Here is a 15973-nt window from a genome sequence, read left to right on the forward strand (position 1 = left end):
TCTATTTGCCATATATTTTTCAACTGTGCTGTGATGCTTCACAAAAGTACTGAACCTTTCAACTCTCATAGCTTCTACAGACTGTTAAAGATAAACATTTTTTCTAAAATAATTCTTATATTATTGATTGATTGACTATGACTTTTCAAATCACCCAGTATTGCTATCTGCAGCATTAGTTCTGGGCAAATGTTGCAATTATTCAGCCATTCCTGGACCTGTGACCAAAAACAAGTTCATATGGACAGTACCAAAATAAGTGATCTAATGACTCTGCCTCCTCACAGCAAAATCTGCAGAGCTGGGAAGATTGTATCGCCATATATATAATATTCTATTGGTTGCAATAATTTTGTATAGTAATTTAAATAGAAAAATTTGAATTGGTTTTGCGTGTCAATTCATAAACCATGTGCCATGGAATTGGGTACATCGAAAATCTCTTCCCAACTATTTTGCAATTTATATGGCACCGCTGTCAATTTTTTGGTCCTTAAATCAAATTGGTATATGTTTTTATTTATCACACATTTCTTTAACCTTTTATGTTATTTAATGCAGGGCAGACAGAAAAGTTCCTTATTTAATTCCCCTTCTACTTGCCTTTTCCATTTTTGTGGTAATGCTGCAGTTAGTTTGTTGTAATTTTGGGTAGAGCAGATATTTCCATACGTCTGTGTTAGCTGCATGTGTGACACAACTCCACCAGTCCTATTTATGATATCATTCACTAAAATTATACCTTAAAAAAAAATCCATTAAAAAAAATATATATATTTTTTTAGCAGTTAGTATATTTGAGTTTAACCACAATATTTTCTGTATGATTTGTTCTGTCTTTTCAGGTGGATTAAACTGAAATTGCAACCAACTTTCTAATACTTGTTTAAAAAATAACTCTATTTTAGAGATTATTTCCTTTTCAAACAACTGAAAGTGAGCAGTTGTAATCTGAATAAATGGAAAAAGACCATTATTGTACATGGGGTGAGATGTTCCTACCAATTTACTAGAGAGCTGTTCTTACCAATTTACTACCGAACCCGTTTGGATTTAAGTATAACTTTTGTATGACTGATGCCTTTAGTAAGAGATCTAATGCTTTAATATTTAATCATTTCTGCCCTCCGAATTCATATTCGTTATATAAATAGGCCCTTTTAATTTTGTCTGGCTTGCCATTCCAAATCAAATTGAATCTTTTTTGTTCATATAATTTAAAAAGCAGGTTACTAGGTGTAGGGAAAACCATAAGCAAATAGGTAAACTGTGATATGACTAAAGAGTTAATCAGGGTGCTTTTTCCACAATAGACAGGTATTTTCCTTTCCATGGTAGCAAGATCTTATCTATTTTTTGCTAACTTTCTATAAAAATGTATTGGAGTGAGATCATGTCTTTCTTTTGGGATTTGTATACTGAATATGTCCACATCCCCGTCAGACCATTTTATTGGTAAACTACACGGTCAATTATTTATTTTTTTGTGATCAAATACGTAATATATCACATCATAATTTGGTTTTAATCCAGAGGTTAGCAAAAGTATCTAGATCCTCTATAAGGCCGTTGTAACGTTGTTCGTCTGTTGAATGAAGAGAGTCAGACCGAAATGCAGCGTGTAGGTTACTCATGACTTTAATGAAAGTATTGCGGTACATGAAATAACTGAACTAAATACAAAAACAACAGAACGGAACGTGAAACTAATTACAGCCTATCTGGTGACTACAACACAGAGACAGGTACAAACACCCACGAAATACAAAGCGAAACTGAGGCTGCCTAATTACGGTTCCCAATCGGAGACAACGATAAGCACCTGACTCTAATTGAGAATCGCCTCAGGCAGCCAAACCTATACCACACCCCTCATCAGCCGCAATCCCAAATAATACAAACCCCAATACGAATACAACATATAAACCCATGTCACACCCTGGCCTACCCAAACATATAACAAAAACACAAAATACAATGACCAAGGCGTGACAGCCGTGGGGGGGATTATAATTATGGTTTTAAAAGAAAACATGAATCATCAACGTACAATGACACCTTTGTTTTTAAGCCACGGATTGCTAATCCCTTAATATTATTGTTGGATCTAATTTTAACAGCTAACATTTCAATGGCAATAATAAATAGATATGCCGATAGTGGACAACCTTGTTTTACTCCTCTAGACAGTTTAAAACTTTCTGAGATGTAGCCATGATTTACTATTTTACACATAGGGTTACTATACATAACTTTAACCCATTTTATAAGAGATTCCCCAAAATTGAAATATGCTAGTCATTTATATATAAACTCCAGCCATACTTTATCAAAAGCATCAGCTATGAAAACCAGTCCTGGTGTCCCCGATATTTCATAGTATTCTATTGTTTCCAGTACTTGTCTTATATTATCTCCAATGTATCATCCATGTAAAAAAACTATCTGATTAGGATGAATACTATCTGACAATACTTTTTAAAACTCCAAGCATTTAGATAGGATTTTTGCATCACAACACTGAAGTGTACAAGGCCTCCAATTTATTCAATTTATATAAACCACTTGGTCCTGTTCCAGTAATAATGATATCAGACCTTCTTGTTGGTTGTCCGACAAACTGCCATTCATATAGGAGTGGTTAAAACATGCTAATAATGGTCCTCTGAGCATATCAAAAAAAAGTTTGGTAAACTTCCACGGGTATGCCATCCAGCCCTGGAGTTTTCCCAGCCGTAAAGGCTTTAATTGCATCAAGAAGTTCCTCCTCTGTAATTTGGCCTTCACATGAGTCTTTCTGCACAGATGTTCATTTTACATTATTATTATTAGGAAAAAAAGCCATACAATTAGTTTCGGTTAGTGGAGATGGAGGAGACTGAAACGAAAACATATTCCTAAAGTACTTTACTTCATCTTTCAAAATATAATTAGGTGAATCATGCGTGATTCCATCATTTGTAACAAGTTTCAATACTTTTTTTTGGTAGCATTTCTATATTGAAGATTGAAAAATTATTTGGTGCATTTTCCCCCATATTCCGTCCAGTTCGCTTTATTTTTATAATATATTACCCTGGATCTTTCTTGAATAAGTTCCTCCATTTCTTTTTGTTTTTCCTCTAACTTATTCTGACCCTCTATGGTACAGGTTTTTATTGCAATCAAACTGTACTGTTAGTCCTTCAATTTCCTTTGTTAATATGGACTCTTTTGATCTAAGTTGCTTTTGTTTTATAAATGACTACTGAATTGCATGGCATCTAAAAAATTATTTTGTGTTGTTGATGTTGTTCCAAACGGTTCTTTACATATTTTCCACAACTAGTCAAAATGTATTCCACACATCTGACTTCCCCTTTACTTCCTTATAGTGACCAAACATTCCCCCATTTCGAGTTTTTTGTCATGTCATCTGCATCCACTTTTCTGTTACATGTGCTACAGTGATTGGGGTTTGTTATAACCATTCATTTGCATGTAATGCATACATGTGTCACAGAAAGAGAGCAAGGGTTGAGAGAATAGGGAATGTTTTTCCCAAACTAATTAGGGATTTCGGTAACATAACTTTCAGTCAACATGGTTGATGTTCTGTGGTGGTTGCTACAGCAGGGAGGAGAGAGACAATGGGTGCTAGTCACACAGTCACTCACTGTCATTCCTCAGCTTTTTACAGAAGCAGGGGGGTGGCGCTTTGTTATTGTTTCAACTACTGATTGCACCTTTAAGGAGGCTTTTATTTATTTCAAAATAGAGTCCTGGGGTTCAGGGACCAATCACAATGCAAATACATTCAGGTTTTTCGACATTAGCTGGATAACAACTTGTTAACTTGACCAGTATGTTTTAAGATGACATTGTAAGAAGGGAAAGGGGCTCCTGGATAGCTACTCCAGGAGAGGTATTTCAAAAGTAGTTTTCAGATATTGGCCTTGTCTAAAAATCTGACTGCTACCATGGTTACAGTCTGAAACACGTCTTTGTAAAAAAGACACAAAAGTCTTTACAAGCCAGAATGTTGTATAAAATTATATTTGAGGTATTGACTTGTTGAGGTATTGACATGAGAGATTGACATGCATATTATTAAAATTAGCTCTCTGTGTATATCCAAGGGCCAACTGTGTTGTCCTGTTCCGAACCAATTGCAATTTTCCTTTTTTTGCGGCACCTGGCCACACTACTGAACAGTAGTCCAGGTGCCTTGTTGATAGTGCTGTCAAGGCAGAGCAGTGCCTTATCGTGGACAGACATCTCCCCATCTTAGCTACTGTTGTATCAATATGTTTTGATCATGACAGTTTACAATCCAAGGTAACTCCAAGCAGTTTAGTCACCTCAACTTGCTCAATTTCCACATTATTTATTATAAAATTTAGTTGAGGTTTAGGGTATAGTGAATGATTTGTCCCAAATACAATACTTTTAGTTTTAGAAATATTTAGGACTGACTTATTCCTTACCACACATTCTTAAACGAACTTCAACTCTTTGTTAAGTGTTGCAGTCATTTCAGTCGCTGTAGTTGCTGACATGTACAGTATAGTGTTGAGTCATCCACATACAGTGGGGCAAAAAAAGTATTTAGTGAGCCAACAATTGTGCTAGTTCTCCCACAAAAAAAAGATGAGAGAGGTCTGTAATTTTCATCATAGGTACAAACAAGCAAGATTTCTGGCTCTCACAGACCTGTAACTTCTTCTTCCTGTTGACAGTACATGTTCCCCAAGGGGTACCCCCCCCCCCCCCGCTCAACTGAAACAGTGGCGCACAGAATGTAAAAATATTCTTAGAAATATTTAACCTCCACACATTAACAAGTCCAATAGCTCAAATGAAAGATAAACACTGTGTTCATCTACCCAGCGTGTCAGATTTCTAAAATGTTTTACGGCGAAAACATAGCACATATTTATGTCAAACCACCACAAAGACACAGACGATATACAGCCATTTTGTTGAACAAAAGATGCAATCACAAACGCAGGATTAAAAGTAAAATAATTCACTAACCTTTTGAAAATCTTCATCAGATGACAGTAATAGGACATGTTACACAGTACATTTATGTTATTTTCAATAATAAGCCATTTATATCCATAAATCTCCGTTTACATTGACACCATGTTCAGAAAATGCTAAAAAATGTCCGGAGAAATTATAGATAGCACCGCCAGATAACAGAAATAAACATCATAAACTTTAGCTAAATATACATGTTCTACATATAGTTAGAAAGATACACTGCTTCTTAATGCAACCGCTGTGCCACGTTTATTTTTAACGTTAAAGAATTAGTTCACTATGTAATAATCTGAGACGGCGCTCAGACGTAAGCAATATTTCTCCGCTATGTTGGAGTCAACAGAAATACAAAATTACAACATAAATATTCCCTTACCTTTGATGGTCTTCGATCAGAATGTAGTGGAAGGAGTCATACTTACCTAATATATAGTTTGGTTTCAGTTGGTGTGTCCTTACAGTAGCATATGCTACGAGTTCCAGCTGAAATGCATCCAAAATGACTTCTGGTCCCGAACAGTTACACATCAAAACGTCAAAATTACATATTATATGTTGACTAAACTGGTCAAACTAAGTGCAGAATCAAGCTTTAGGATGTTATAAACGTACAAAACAATTCTCAATTCAACCGGACAATCATACTTCTTCTGAGGCAAGCTGGAACAAAGGAAGGGCTTTGTACAATTCGCGCCCTAACACGCAGGTATTTTCCCGCGACACTAACTCTTTTGCCTCCCAAAGGGTCAAAACTCGCGGGATTTGCACAATTAAACGCTGTACTGAATGAGGATATCTAGTCCAGATCCATAGCTGGTTGGGAAGTGTGGGGGCGATGACGTCAAAGTTGCCCCAACTTTCATGATTCCAAAACTAGTTTGGGAGATCGCCTGCCCTGTGAGTTCTGCTATACTTACAGAAATAATTCAAACGGTTTTAGAAGCTTTAGAGTGTTTTATATCCAATAATAATTATTATATGCATATATTAGCAATTTTGGACACATTTTGTTTCAGTTTACTATGGGCACGCAATTCATCCAAAGGGGGCAGTATTCTGCATAGCCCTAACAGGTTTTAAGAGGCTCCTCTGTCCTCCACTCGTTACCTGTAATAATGGCACCTGTTTGAACTTGTTATCAGTATAAAAGACACCTGTCCACAACCTTAAACAGTCACACTCCAAACTGCACTAAGGCCAAGACCAAAGAGCTGTCAAAGGACACCAGAAACAAAATTGTAGACCTGCACCAGGCTGGGAAGACTGCATTTGCAATAGGTAAGCAGCTTGGTTTGAAGAAATCAACTCTGGGAGCAATTATTAGGAAATGGAAGACATACAAGACCACTGATAATCTCCCTCGATCTGGGGCTCCACGCAAGATCTCACCCCGTGGGGTCAAAATGGTCACAAGAACGGTGAGCAAAAATCACAGAACCACACGGGGGGACCTAGTGAATGACCTGCAGAGAGCTGGGACCAAAGTAACAAAGCAAATCAGTAACACACTACGCGCCAGGGACTCAAATCCTGCAGTGCCAGACGTGTCCCAATGCTTAAGCCAGTACATGTCCAGGCCCGTCTGAAGTTTGCTAGAGAGCATTTGGATGATCCAGAAGAAGATTGGGAGAATGTCATATGGTGAGATGAAACCAAAATATATATATATATATATATATATATATTTTTGGTAAAACCTCAACTCGTCGTGTTTGGAGGACAACGAATGCTGAGTTGCATCCAAAGAACACCATACCTACTGTGAAGCATGGGGGTGGAAACATCATGTTTTGGTGCTGTTTTTCTGCAAAGGGACCAGGACGACTGATCCGTGTAAAGGAAAGAATGAATGGGGCCATGTATCGTAAGATTTTGAGTGAAAACCTCCTTCCATCAGCAAGGGCATTGAAGATGAAACGTGGCTGGGTCTTTCAGCATGACAATGATCCCAAACACACCGCCCGGGCAACGAAGAAGTGGCTTCGTAAGAAGCATTTCAAGGTCCTGGAGTGACCTAGCCAGTCTCCAGATATCAACCCTCCTCTTTGGAGGGAGTTGAAAGTCCGTGTTTCCCAGCAACAGCCCCAAAACATCACTGCTCTAGAGGAGATCTGCATGGAGGAATGGGCCAAAATACCACCAACAGTGTGTGAAAACCTTGTGAAGACTTACAGAAAACGTTTGACCTCTGTCATTGCCAACAAAGGGTATATAATATAGTATTCAGATAAACTTGTGTTATTGACCAAATACTTATTTTCCACCATAATTTGCAAATAAATTCATTAAAAAATCCTACAATGTGATTTTCTGGATTTTTTTTCTCATTTTGTCTGTCATAGTTGAAATGTACATATGATGAAAATTTCAGGCCTCTCTCATCTTTTTAAGTGGGAGAACTTGCACAATTGGTGGCTGACTAAATACTTTTTTGCCCCACTGTACATAGACACTATGACTTTCCTCAAAGCCAGTGGCAATTCATTAGTAAAGTTTTTAAAAAGGAATGCGGCTAGATAGCTGCCTTGTTGAATTCCTGATTCTACCTGGATTATGTTGGAGAGGTTTCCATTAAAGCACAGAACTGTGTTATGTTAGATAGGTAACTATTTATCCACAATATAGCAGGGTGTAAAGCCATAACACATACGTTTTGCCAGCAGCAGAGTATGATTGATCATGTCAAAAGCTGCTCCGAAGTCTAATAAAACAGCCCCCACACTCTTTTTATCATCAATTTCTCTCAACCAATCATCATTCATTTGTGTAAGTGCTGTGCTTGTTGAATGTCCTTCTCAATGAGCATGCTGAAACTTTGTTGTCAACTTGTTTACTGTAAAATAGCATTGTATCTGGTCAAACACACATTTTTTCCAAAGGTTTACTAAGGGTTGTTAACAGGCTGATTGGTCGGCTATTTGAGCCAGTGAAGGGGGCTTTACTATTCTTAGGTAGCGGAATGACTTTTGCTTCCCTACAAACCTGAGGGCACACACTTTCTAGTAAGGCTTAATATGGCAAATAGGAGTGGCAATATTTTCCGCTATTATCCTCAGTCATTTTCCATCCAAGTTGTCAGAATCTGGTGGCTTATCCTTGTTGATAGACAACAATCATTTTTTCACCTCTTCCACACTAATATAATAATAATAATAATATATGCCATTTAGCAGACACTTTTATCCAAAGCGACTTACAGTCATGTGTGCATACATTCTACGTATGGGTGGTCCCGGGGATCGAACCCACTACCCTGGCATTACAAGCGCCATGCTCTACCAACTGAGCTACAGAAGGACCAGAGATTGATTAAAATGTATTTGATTTAGATATAGCCTACATTAGTCCAATATTAGTCTGACTTTATGGAATTTAAAATTACAAAGCTTGTCTTTCGTAATTTGGTCAGATGTACTTGGATGTGTAGTGTCAGCATTTGTTGCTGTTATGTCATGCCTAAATTTGCTGATCTTGCCAATGAAAAAAATATTAAAGTAGTTGGCAATATCAGTTGGTTTTGTGATGAATGAGCCATCTGATTCAGTGAATGATGAAGCTGAGTTTGCCTTTTTCCCCAGAATTGAATTTAAGGTGCCCCAAAACTTCTTACTATCATTCTTTATTTAATTTATCTTTGTTTCATAGTGTAGTTTATTCTTTTTATTCAGTTTAGTCACATGATTTCTCAATAAGGAACATTTACAACATTTTGCACACAGGTTTCTCAGGGTGTATATACCAATTACTTGTGTATAAAAGCCTGATTAATCAGACTAATATTGGACTAATGTAGGCTATATCTAAATCAAATACATTTTAATCAATCTCTTTTTCTGGTACTAAATATTTTTAAATTTGGGAGCTCCAGCTAATTACAGCTTAATTCAAAGAATGAATCAGCAAATGTTCATTTTAAGCAGAACAGAAATGCCTTCAGGTCTAGTCTACTTTATCTTCTAGGATAGCAGCCTCATTGAGGTACGAGAAGAAATTAACAAATTGTTCATTGTACCCTGATCACAGTAATGGGCTGTATCACAGTTTCAGGGAGCCCGACTTGCAGGTCTGTCATTAGTATACAGACGTTTCAGCAAGCACTGTTAATGATAATTATCAGAAATGTAATTTTATTGGAATGCTTGCCCCATTCGTTTCAGCCTCTTCTCATTTCAGTCCAGTAATGAGCACCTATAGTATATCTAATTTTGACAGTTTGAGGTTCAGTCTGGAATGAAGCTATCTAATGGAAGGGAAGGGCTGGTTTAATCTGATCTGAGGCTTTTGTCCATCACTGTAGTAGACTAAAGGAGAGAGGGTAGAGAGAGAGAATGTTAGTTGCATCATTTTGTGTGTTTGCTCCTCTCTCTATTTCTCTCGCTGTCTCTCCCCCCCCCCCCCACTCTTGAGGTTCAGCTCTGTTTCTAATGAGCTCAGGAACACTGTGGCTATGCAGGGTGACATCCAGGGGAGTGATTTGATTTTCTCCTTCCCCTCTGCTCTGTAATTTACAATCTCTCTCTTTAGCTTGCACACCTGAATGTGTGTGTAGAACCTAGGGCTGTCCCGAAACAAATCTTGCTCAACGAGAATCGTCTGTTCTTTCGACCAATTGATTGGTCAACATTTTTAAATGCGAATTGTTCCATATATAGACACATCTTATGTGTTTTAATCAAATCAAATGTTATTGTTCACATACACATGGTTAGCAGATGTTAATGCGAGTGTAGCGAAATGCTTGTGCTTCTAGTTCTGACCATGCAGTAATATCTGACAAGTAATCTAACAATTTCACAGCAATTACCTTTTACACAAAAGTGTAAAGGAATGAATAAGAATATGTACATATAAATATATGGATGTGCGATGGCCGAACAGCATAGGCAAGATGCAGTAGATGGTATAGAGTACAGTATATACATATGAGATGAGTAATGTAGGGTATGTAAACATTATATAAAGTGGCATTGTTTAAAGTGACTAGTGATACATTTATTACATCCAATTTGTAATTATTAAAGTGGTTAGAGATTCAAGTCAGTATGTTGGCAGCAGACACTCAATGTTAGTGATGGCTGTTTAACAGTCTGATGGCCTTGAGATAGAAGCTGTTTTTCAGTCTCTCAGTCCCAGCTTTGATGCACCTGTACTTTTTTAATTTTATTTTACCTTTATTTAACCAGGCAAGTCAGTTAAGAACAAATTCTTATTTTCAATGATGGCCTAGGAACAGTGGGTTAACTGCCTTGTTCAGGGGCAGAACGACAGATTTGAACCTTGTCAGCTCGGGGGTTTGAACTTTGCAACCTTCCAGTTACTAGACCAACGCTCTAACCACTAGGCTACCCTGCCGCCCCACACTTCTGGATGATAGCGGGGTGGTTGTTGTTGTCCTTGATGATCTTTTTGGCCTTCCTGTGACATCAGGTGGTGTAGGTGTCCTGCAGGGCAGGTAGTTTACCCCTGGTGGTGCGTTGTGCAGACCTCACTACCCTCTGGGTACCGTTGTGGGCGGAGCAGTTGCCGTACCAGGCGGTGATACAGCCCGACAGAATGCTCTCGATTGTGCATCTGTAAAAGTTTGTCAGTGTTTTTGGTGACAAGACAAATTTCTTCAGCCTCCAGAGGTTGAAGAGGCGCTGTTGCACCTTCTTCACCACGCTGTCTGTGTGGGTGGACCATTTCAGGTTGTCCCGTGATGTGTACACCGAGGTACTTAAGACTTTCCACCTTCTCCACTACTGTCAGGTCGATGTGGATAGGGGGGTGCTCCCTCTGCTGTTTCCTGAAGTCCACAATCATCTCCTTAGTTTTGTTGACGTTGAGTGTGAGGTTATTTTCCTGACACCACACTCCGAGGGCCCTCACCTCCTCCCTGTAGGCCGTCTCGTCGTTGTTGATAATCAAGCCTACCACTGTAGTGTCGTCTGCCAACTTGATGATTGAGTTGGAGGTGTGCATGGCCACACAGTCATGGGTGAACTGGGAGTACAGGAGGGGGCTGAGAACACACCCTTGTGCACCCAGTGTTGAGGATCCGCGGGGTGGAGATGTTGTTGCCTACCCTCACCATCTGGGGGAGTCCCATCAGAAAGTCCAGGACCCAGTTGCACAGGGCGGGGTCGAGGGTTGCACAGCCCAGGGTCTCGAGCATATTGATGAGTTTGGAGGTTACTATGATGTTAAATGCTGACCTGTAGTCGATGAACAGCATTCTTACATACAGTATATCACAAAAGTGAGTACACCCCTCACATTTTTGTACATATTTGAGTATATCTTTTCATGTGACAACACTGAAGAAATGACACTTTGCTACAATGTAAAGTAGTGAGTGTACAGCTTGTATAACAGTGTAAATTTGCTGTCCCCTCAAAATAACTCAACACACAGCCATTAATGTATAAACCGCTGGCAACAAAAGTGAGTACACCCCTAAGTGAAAATGGCCAAATTGGGCCCAAAGTGTCAATATTTTGTGTGGCCACCATCATCACAGGTTGCCACTGGAGTCCTCCTCCACTCCTCCATGACGACATCACAGAGCTGGTGGATGTTAGAGACCTTGCACTCCTCCACCTTCCGTTTGAGGATGCCCCACAGATGCTCAATAGGGTTTAGGTCTGGAGACATGCTTGGCCAGTCCATCACCTTTACCCTCTGCTTCTTTAGCAAGGCAGTGGTCGTCTTGGAGGTGTGTTTGGGGTCGTTATCATGTTGGAATACTGCCCTGCGGCCCAGTCTCTGAAGGGAGGGGGATCATGCTCTGCTTCAGTATGTCACAGTACATGTTGGCATTCATGGTTCCCTCAATGAACTGTAGCTCCACAGTGCCGGCAGCACTCATGCAGCCCCAGACCATGACACTCCCACCACCATGCTTGACTGTAGGCAAGACACACTTGTCTTTGGACTCCTCACCTGGTTGCTGCCACACACGCTTGACACCATCTGAACCAAATAAGTTTATCTTGGCCTCATCAGACCACAGGACATGGTTCCAGTAATCCAGTAATGTCCTTAGTCTGCTTGTCTTCAGCAAACTGTTTGCGGGTTTTCTTGTGCATCACCTTTAGAAGAGGCTTCCTTCTGGGACGACAGCCATGCAGACTAATTTGATTCAGTGTACTGCGTATGGTCTGAGCAAGGACAGGCTGACACCAGGCTGATTTTGTAAAATGATACAAGCGAGTAACAATAAACAATCTCCTGTTGATGAGAATGAGTAGCCTAAAGTCAGAAGTTAACATAAACTCAATTAGTATTTGGTAGCATTGTCTTTAAATTGTTTAACTTGGGTCAAACATTTCGGGTAGCCTTCCACAAGCTTCCAACAATAAGTGAATTTTGGCCCATTCCTCCTGACAGAGCTGGTGTAATTGAGTCAGGTTTTTAGGCCTCCTTGCTCGCACACGCTTTTTTCAGTTCTGCCCTGAAATCTCTCTAGGATTGAGGTCAGGTCTTTGTGATGGCCACTCCAATAACTTGACTTTGTTGTCCATAAGCCATTTTGCCACAACTTTGGAAGTATGCTTGGAGTCATTGTCCATTTGGAAGACCCATTTGCGACCAAGCTTTAGCCTTCTGACTGATGTCTTGAGATGTTGCTTCATAATTCATAATTTTCCCTCCCTCATGATGCCATCTATTTGTGAAGTGCACCAGTCCCTCCTGCAGCAAAGCACCCCAACAACATGATGCTGCCACCCCCGTGCTTCACGGTTGGGATGGTGTTCTTCGGCTTGCAAGCCACCCCCTTTTTCTTCCAAACACAACAATGGTCATTATGGTTAAAAAGTACGATCTGTGCAGTTGCAAACCGTAGTCTGGCTTTTTTTATGGCAGTTTTGGAGCAATGTCTTCTTCCTTGCTGAGCCTCCTTTCAGGTTATGTCGATCTAGGACTTGTTTTACTGTGGATATAGATACTTTTGTACCTGTTTCCTCCAGCATCTTCACAAGGTCCTTTGCTGTTGTTCTGGGATTGATTTGCACTTTTCGCACAAAAGTACGTCCATCTCTAGGAGACAGAACACATCTTCTTCCTTAGCGGTATTGACGGCTGTGTGGTCCCATGGTGTTTATACTTGCAAACTATTTTTGTACAGATGAACGTGGTAACTTCAGGCGTTTGGAAATTGCTCCCAAGGATGAACCAGACTTGCGGAGTTCTACAATTTTGTTTCTGAGGTATTGGCTGATTTCTTTTGATTTTCCCATGATGTCAAGCAAAGAGGCACTGCATTTGAAGGTGGTCCATGAAATACATCCACAGGTACACCTCCAATTGACTCAAATTATGTCAATTAGCCTATCAGAAATTTCTAAAGCCATGACATCATTTCCTGGAATTTTCCAAGCTGTTTAAAGGCACAGTCAAGTTAGTGTATGTAAACTTCTGACCCACTGGAATTGTGATAGAGTGAATTATAAGTGCAATAATCTGTTTGTAAACAATTGTTGGAAAAATTACTTGTGTCATGCACAAAGCAGATGTTCTAACCGACTTGCCAAAACTATAGTTTGTTACCATGACATCTACCCAGCTCTGGACGACTTAATATTAGAAAGGCTTATATTCAAGGCGTTTCTACTAGTGCTGAGAGATTAACCATCATTTTTTCTGTTATTAAAGAACTAATTGGCCGCCGTTGGTTTAACTACCTGAAACCCATTTCGTTTCTCTTTATAGAAATCAAATCATTCTCGAGAGAAATATGAGAAATAAAGTGAACTATGTGGGACGCTGGGCTAAAGGGAGTTGTAGTTTTCATTAAGCAAATATTCAACCTAGTTCAGCGCAGAAACGTGGTAAATAACGACATTGACCATAATCCATTGCACCAGCTTTTTCTGGCTCATTGACGGATCAGAGAGGAAGAGGCGAAGCGAGAGGTTTCACTCTCGCCAAAAGCTTTCCAAAATAAGCCCAATGCATTTATATAGGTTTATTTTGGACATAAGCGTGTCTTCCCGCCTTTGAGACAACGACTCCCATTGTAAGGGCATAGACATGATTGTCTTGTAATTGTCTACAGATCTCTGGACGGATACACTTTTGCGCCTGCTTCGTTAGGTCAGATACACACAGACCGCATACACCGCATGAGAGAGGAATGTACACAACATAACATCCACAGGGACAGATGCAGTTCATAAAAGTATACCTTATTTACTTTGAATAACTAATAACATTATTTTGTCAGACAGCTCTGCAACATACTTAGGCAGGCTAGCTAAATTGGATGACTAAAACGTTAGATGGCCTGACTGGCTGACTGCTACTGCCTGAGCTGAGAAGAGACAAATAAGTAATCAAATAAAAACTAAGAAAACTGATTTTTTTTATTATTTCATAGTAATTTCATTTTTTTTTATTGATATCCACCAAACCAGGACCTGACAGAGACAATGGAATATCTTCAATATTTTGGCAATTGAATGTTCACTATTTTTGGCTTTTGAATTAAAAAGCTCTAAAATCATTGTAATGTCCTTATTTTACAAAACATTTCATGTTCAAAAAAATAATCAAATGATTTGCTTTATAATTATACCGAAACCGAAGCAACCTCAAAAAGCACCAATTCCTCAGCCCTAGTTTCTACTGAACTGCAGAGGAGTGAAGCACAGCATACCACCACACATCTTCTCTAGAGACACACAATGATCAGGGAGTGGAACAACGATCATCACAGCAGTGGGAAGCACACAAACACCCTAACTGCAAGCATAGTCAGACACGCACATGCACACACACACACCTGGCTAGAGGCCACCGCACGGCAGGCAGTGACCTCGGATCTCTTCATCAGTGTGTGGACCTGCTGAGTAAAGGTGAGTCACTGAGACTGCATAACTAGGTAAAACTCAATCAACTCTCTCTCTCTCTGAGCTTAGTTCACACTGTACAGAGGAGCAAACTGAAAAGGAAGAAATAATGCAGCAACTCTTCAAGGACAATGGTAGTGAACTTCCCCCCCAAAATTATTTGTTTTAAACCCACAGAAAAAGCATTTTTTAAGTGAACTTTCTTTGTCCTTGACAAGTTGCTGAATTTCCCACTGTTTTTCAGTCCCACTTAGCTCATGACTGGCTCTACTTAGGAATGCACAAAGATAGAATGAATGCTGCCACCAGCTCATAGTACTGTATAGTGCATTAATCCACTGACACAGCCTGGGTCAATGCATTCCTCTGGATAATTGTATGTCAGCCTCTTACCATTCATTATATTACCTTATGATTGACTTTATACCTCCTTAGTACTGATGAACAAAACATCTAGGCCCTCCCTATTGATCTGTGTCATCTAAATAAAGGCTATTTCCAAGTGAGTGTCATGTCAATAGGATTCAGGTCACAATTGTCCGGTCGAAGTGTTCAACAGTTACACCCCGAGTTCAGCCAGTCAGAAGAGAAGTTCACAGACAAACAAAACAAGGGCTCCTGAATATTGGACATGATGAGCAGCCAAAACATATACTTTAAAAAGTGAAAATTGTGTCATGGAGTTAATCCTATTGGAAAAGCTCTGCGTATGTACAACTTTGCACACTTCACTTTGGTGTTGCATGCTACAATAATGTATGACCTTGTTTTTACCCTACTGAGATTCTTGTGGCATGAATGATCAGATATACAATAACCAGAAGAGGGATTAGCTGGGTCACATAAATTCAGTTTTAGAAGAAAAACTGACTCTCTTTATAATCCTGTCAATCAGGACTGTATTTGTTTCTTTGATATTCATCTAAATCCAGACCAGTAGTATTATGTCAGCTCATCTGTAAATCCTGATCTTGATATCAATGACATAGGCTACAGAAAACGCCTATAACATAGTAATAAGACAGCAATACATGTGCAAATCAGATGTACAATACAAAACTGATTCAGACATTTATACAAAGGAACATTTATAAAAGGAAGGAACAAATACATAC

The 15973-nt window shown here is 39.4% G+C and overlaps 1 protein-coding gene across 2 annotated transcripts in view; it reads right to left on the minus strand.

The window, feature by feature from the left end:
* Positions 1–15973, minus strand: part of LOC124035603 (furin-like) — a 239223-nt gene that overhangs the window by 222888 nt on the left and 362 nt on the right. The gene's annotated exons all lie outside the window — the stretch shown is intronic.

This window comes from Oncorhynchus gorbuscha, linkage group LG01, assembly GCF_021184085.1.
Source record: "Oncorhynchus gorbuscha isolate QuinsamMale2020 ecotype Even-year linkage group LG01, OgorEven_v1.0, whole genome shotgun sequence".
Classification (NCBI taxonomy): domain Eukaryota; kingdom Metazoa; phylum Chordata; class Actinopteri; order Salmoniformes; family Salmonidae; genus Oncorhynchus; species Oncorhynchus gorbuscha.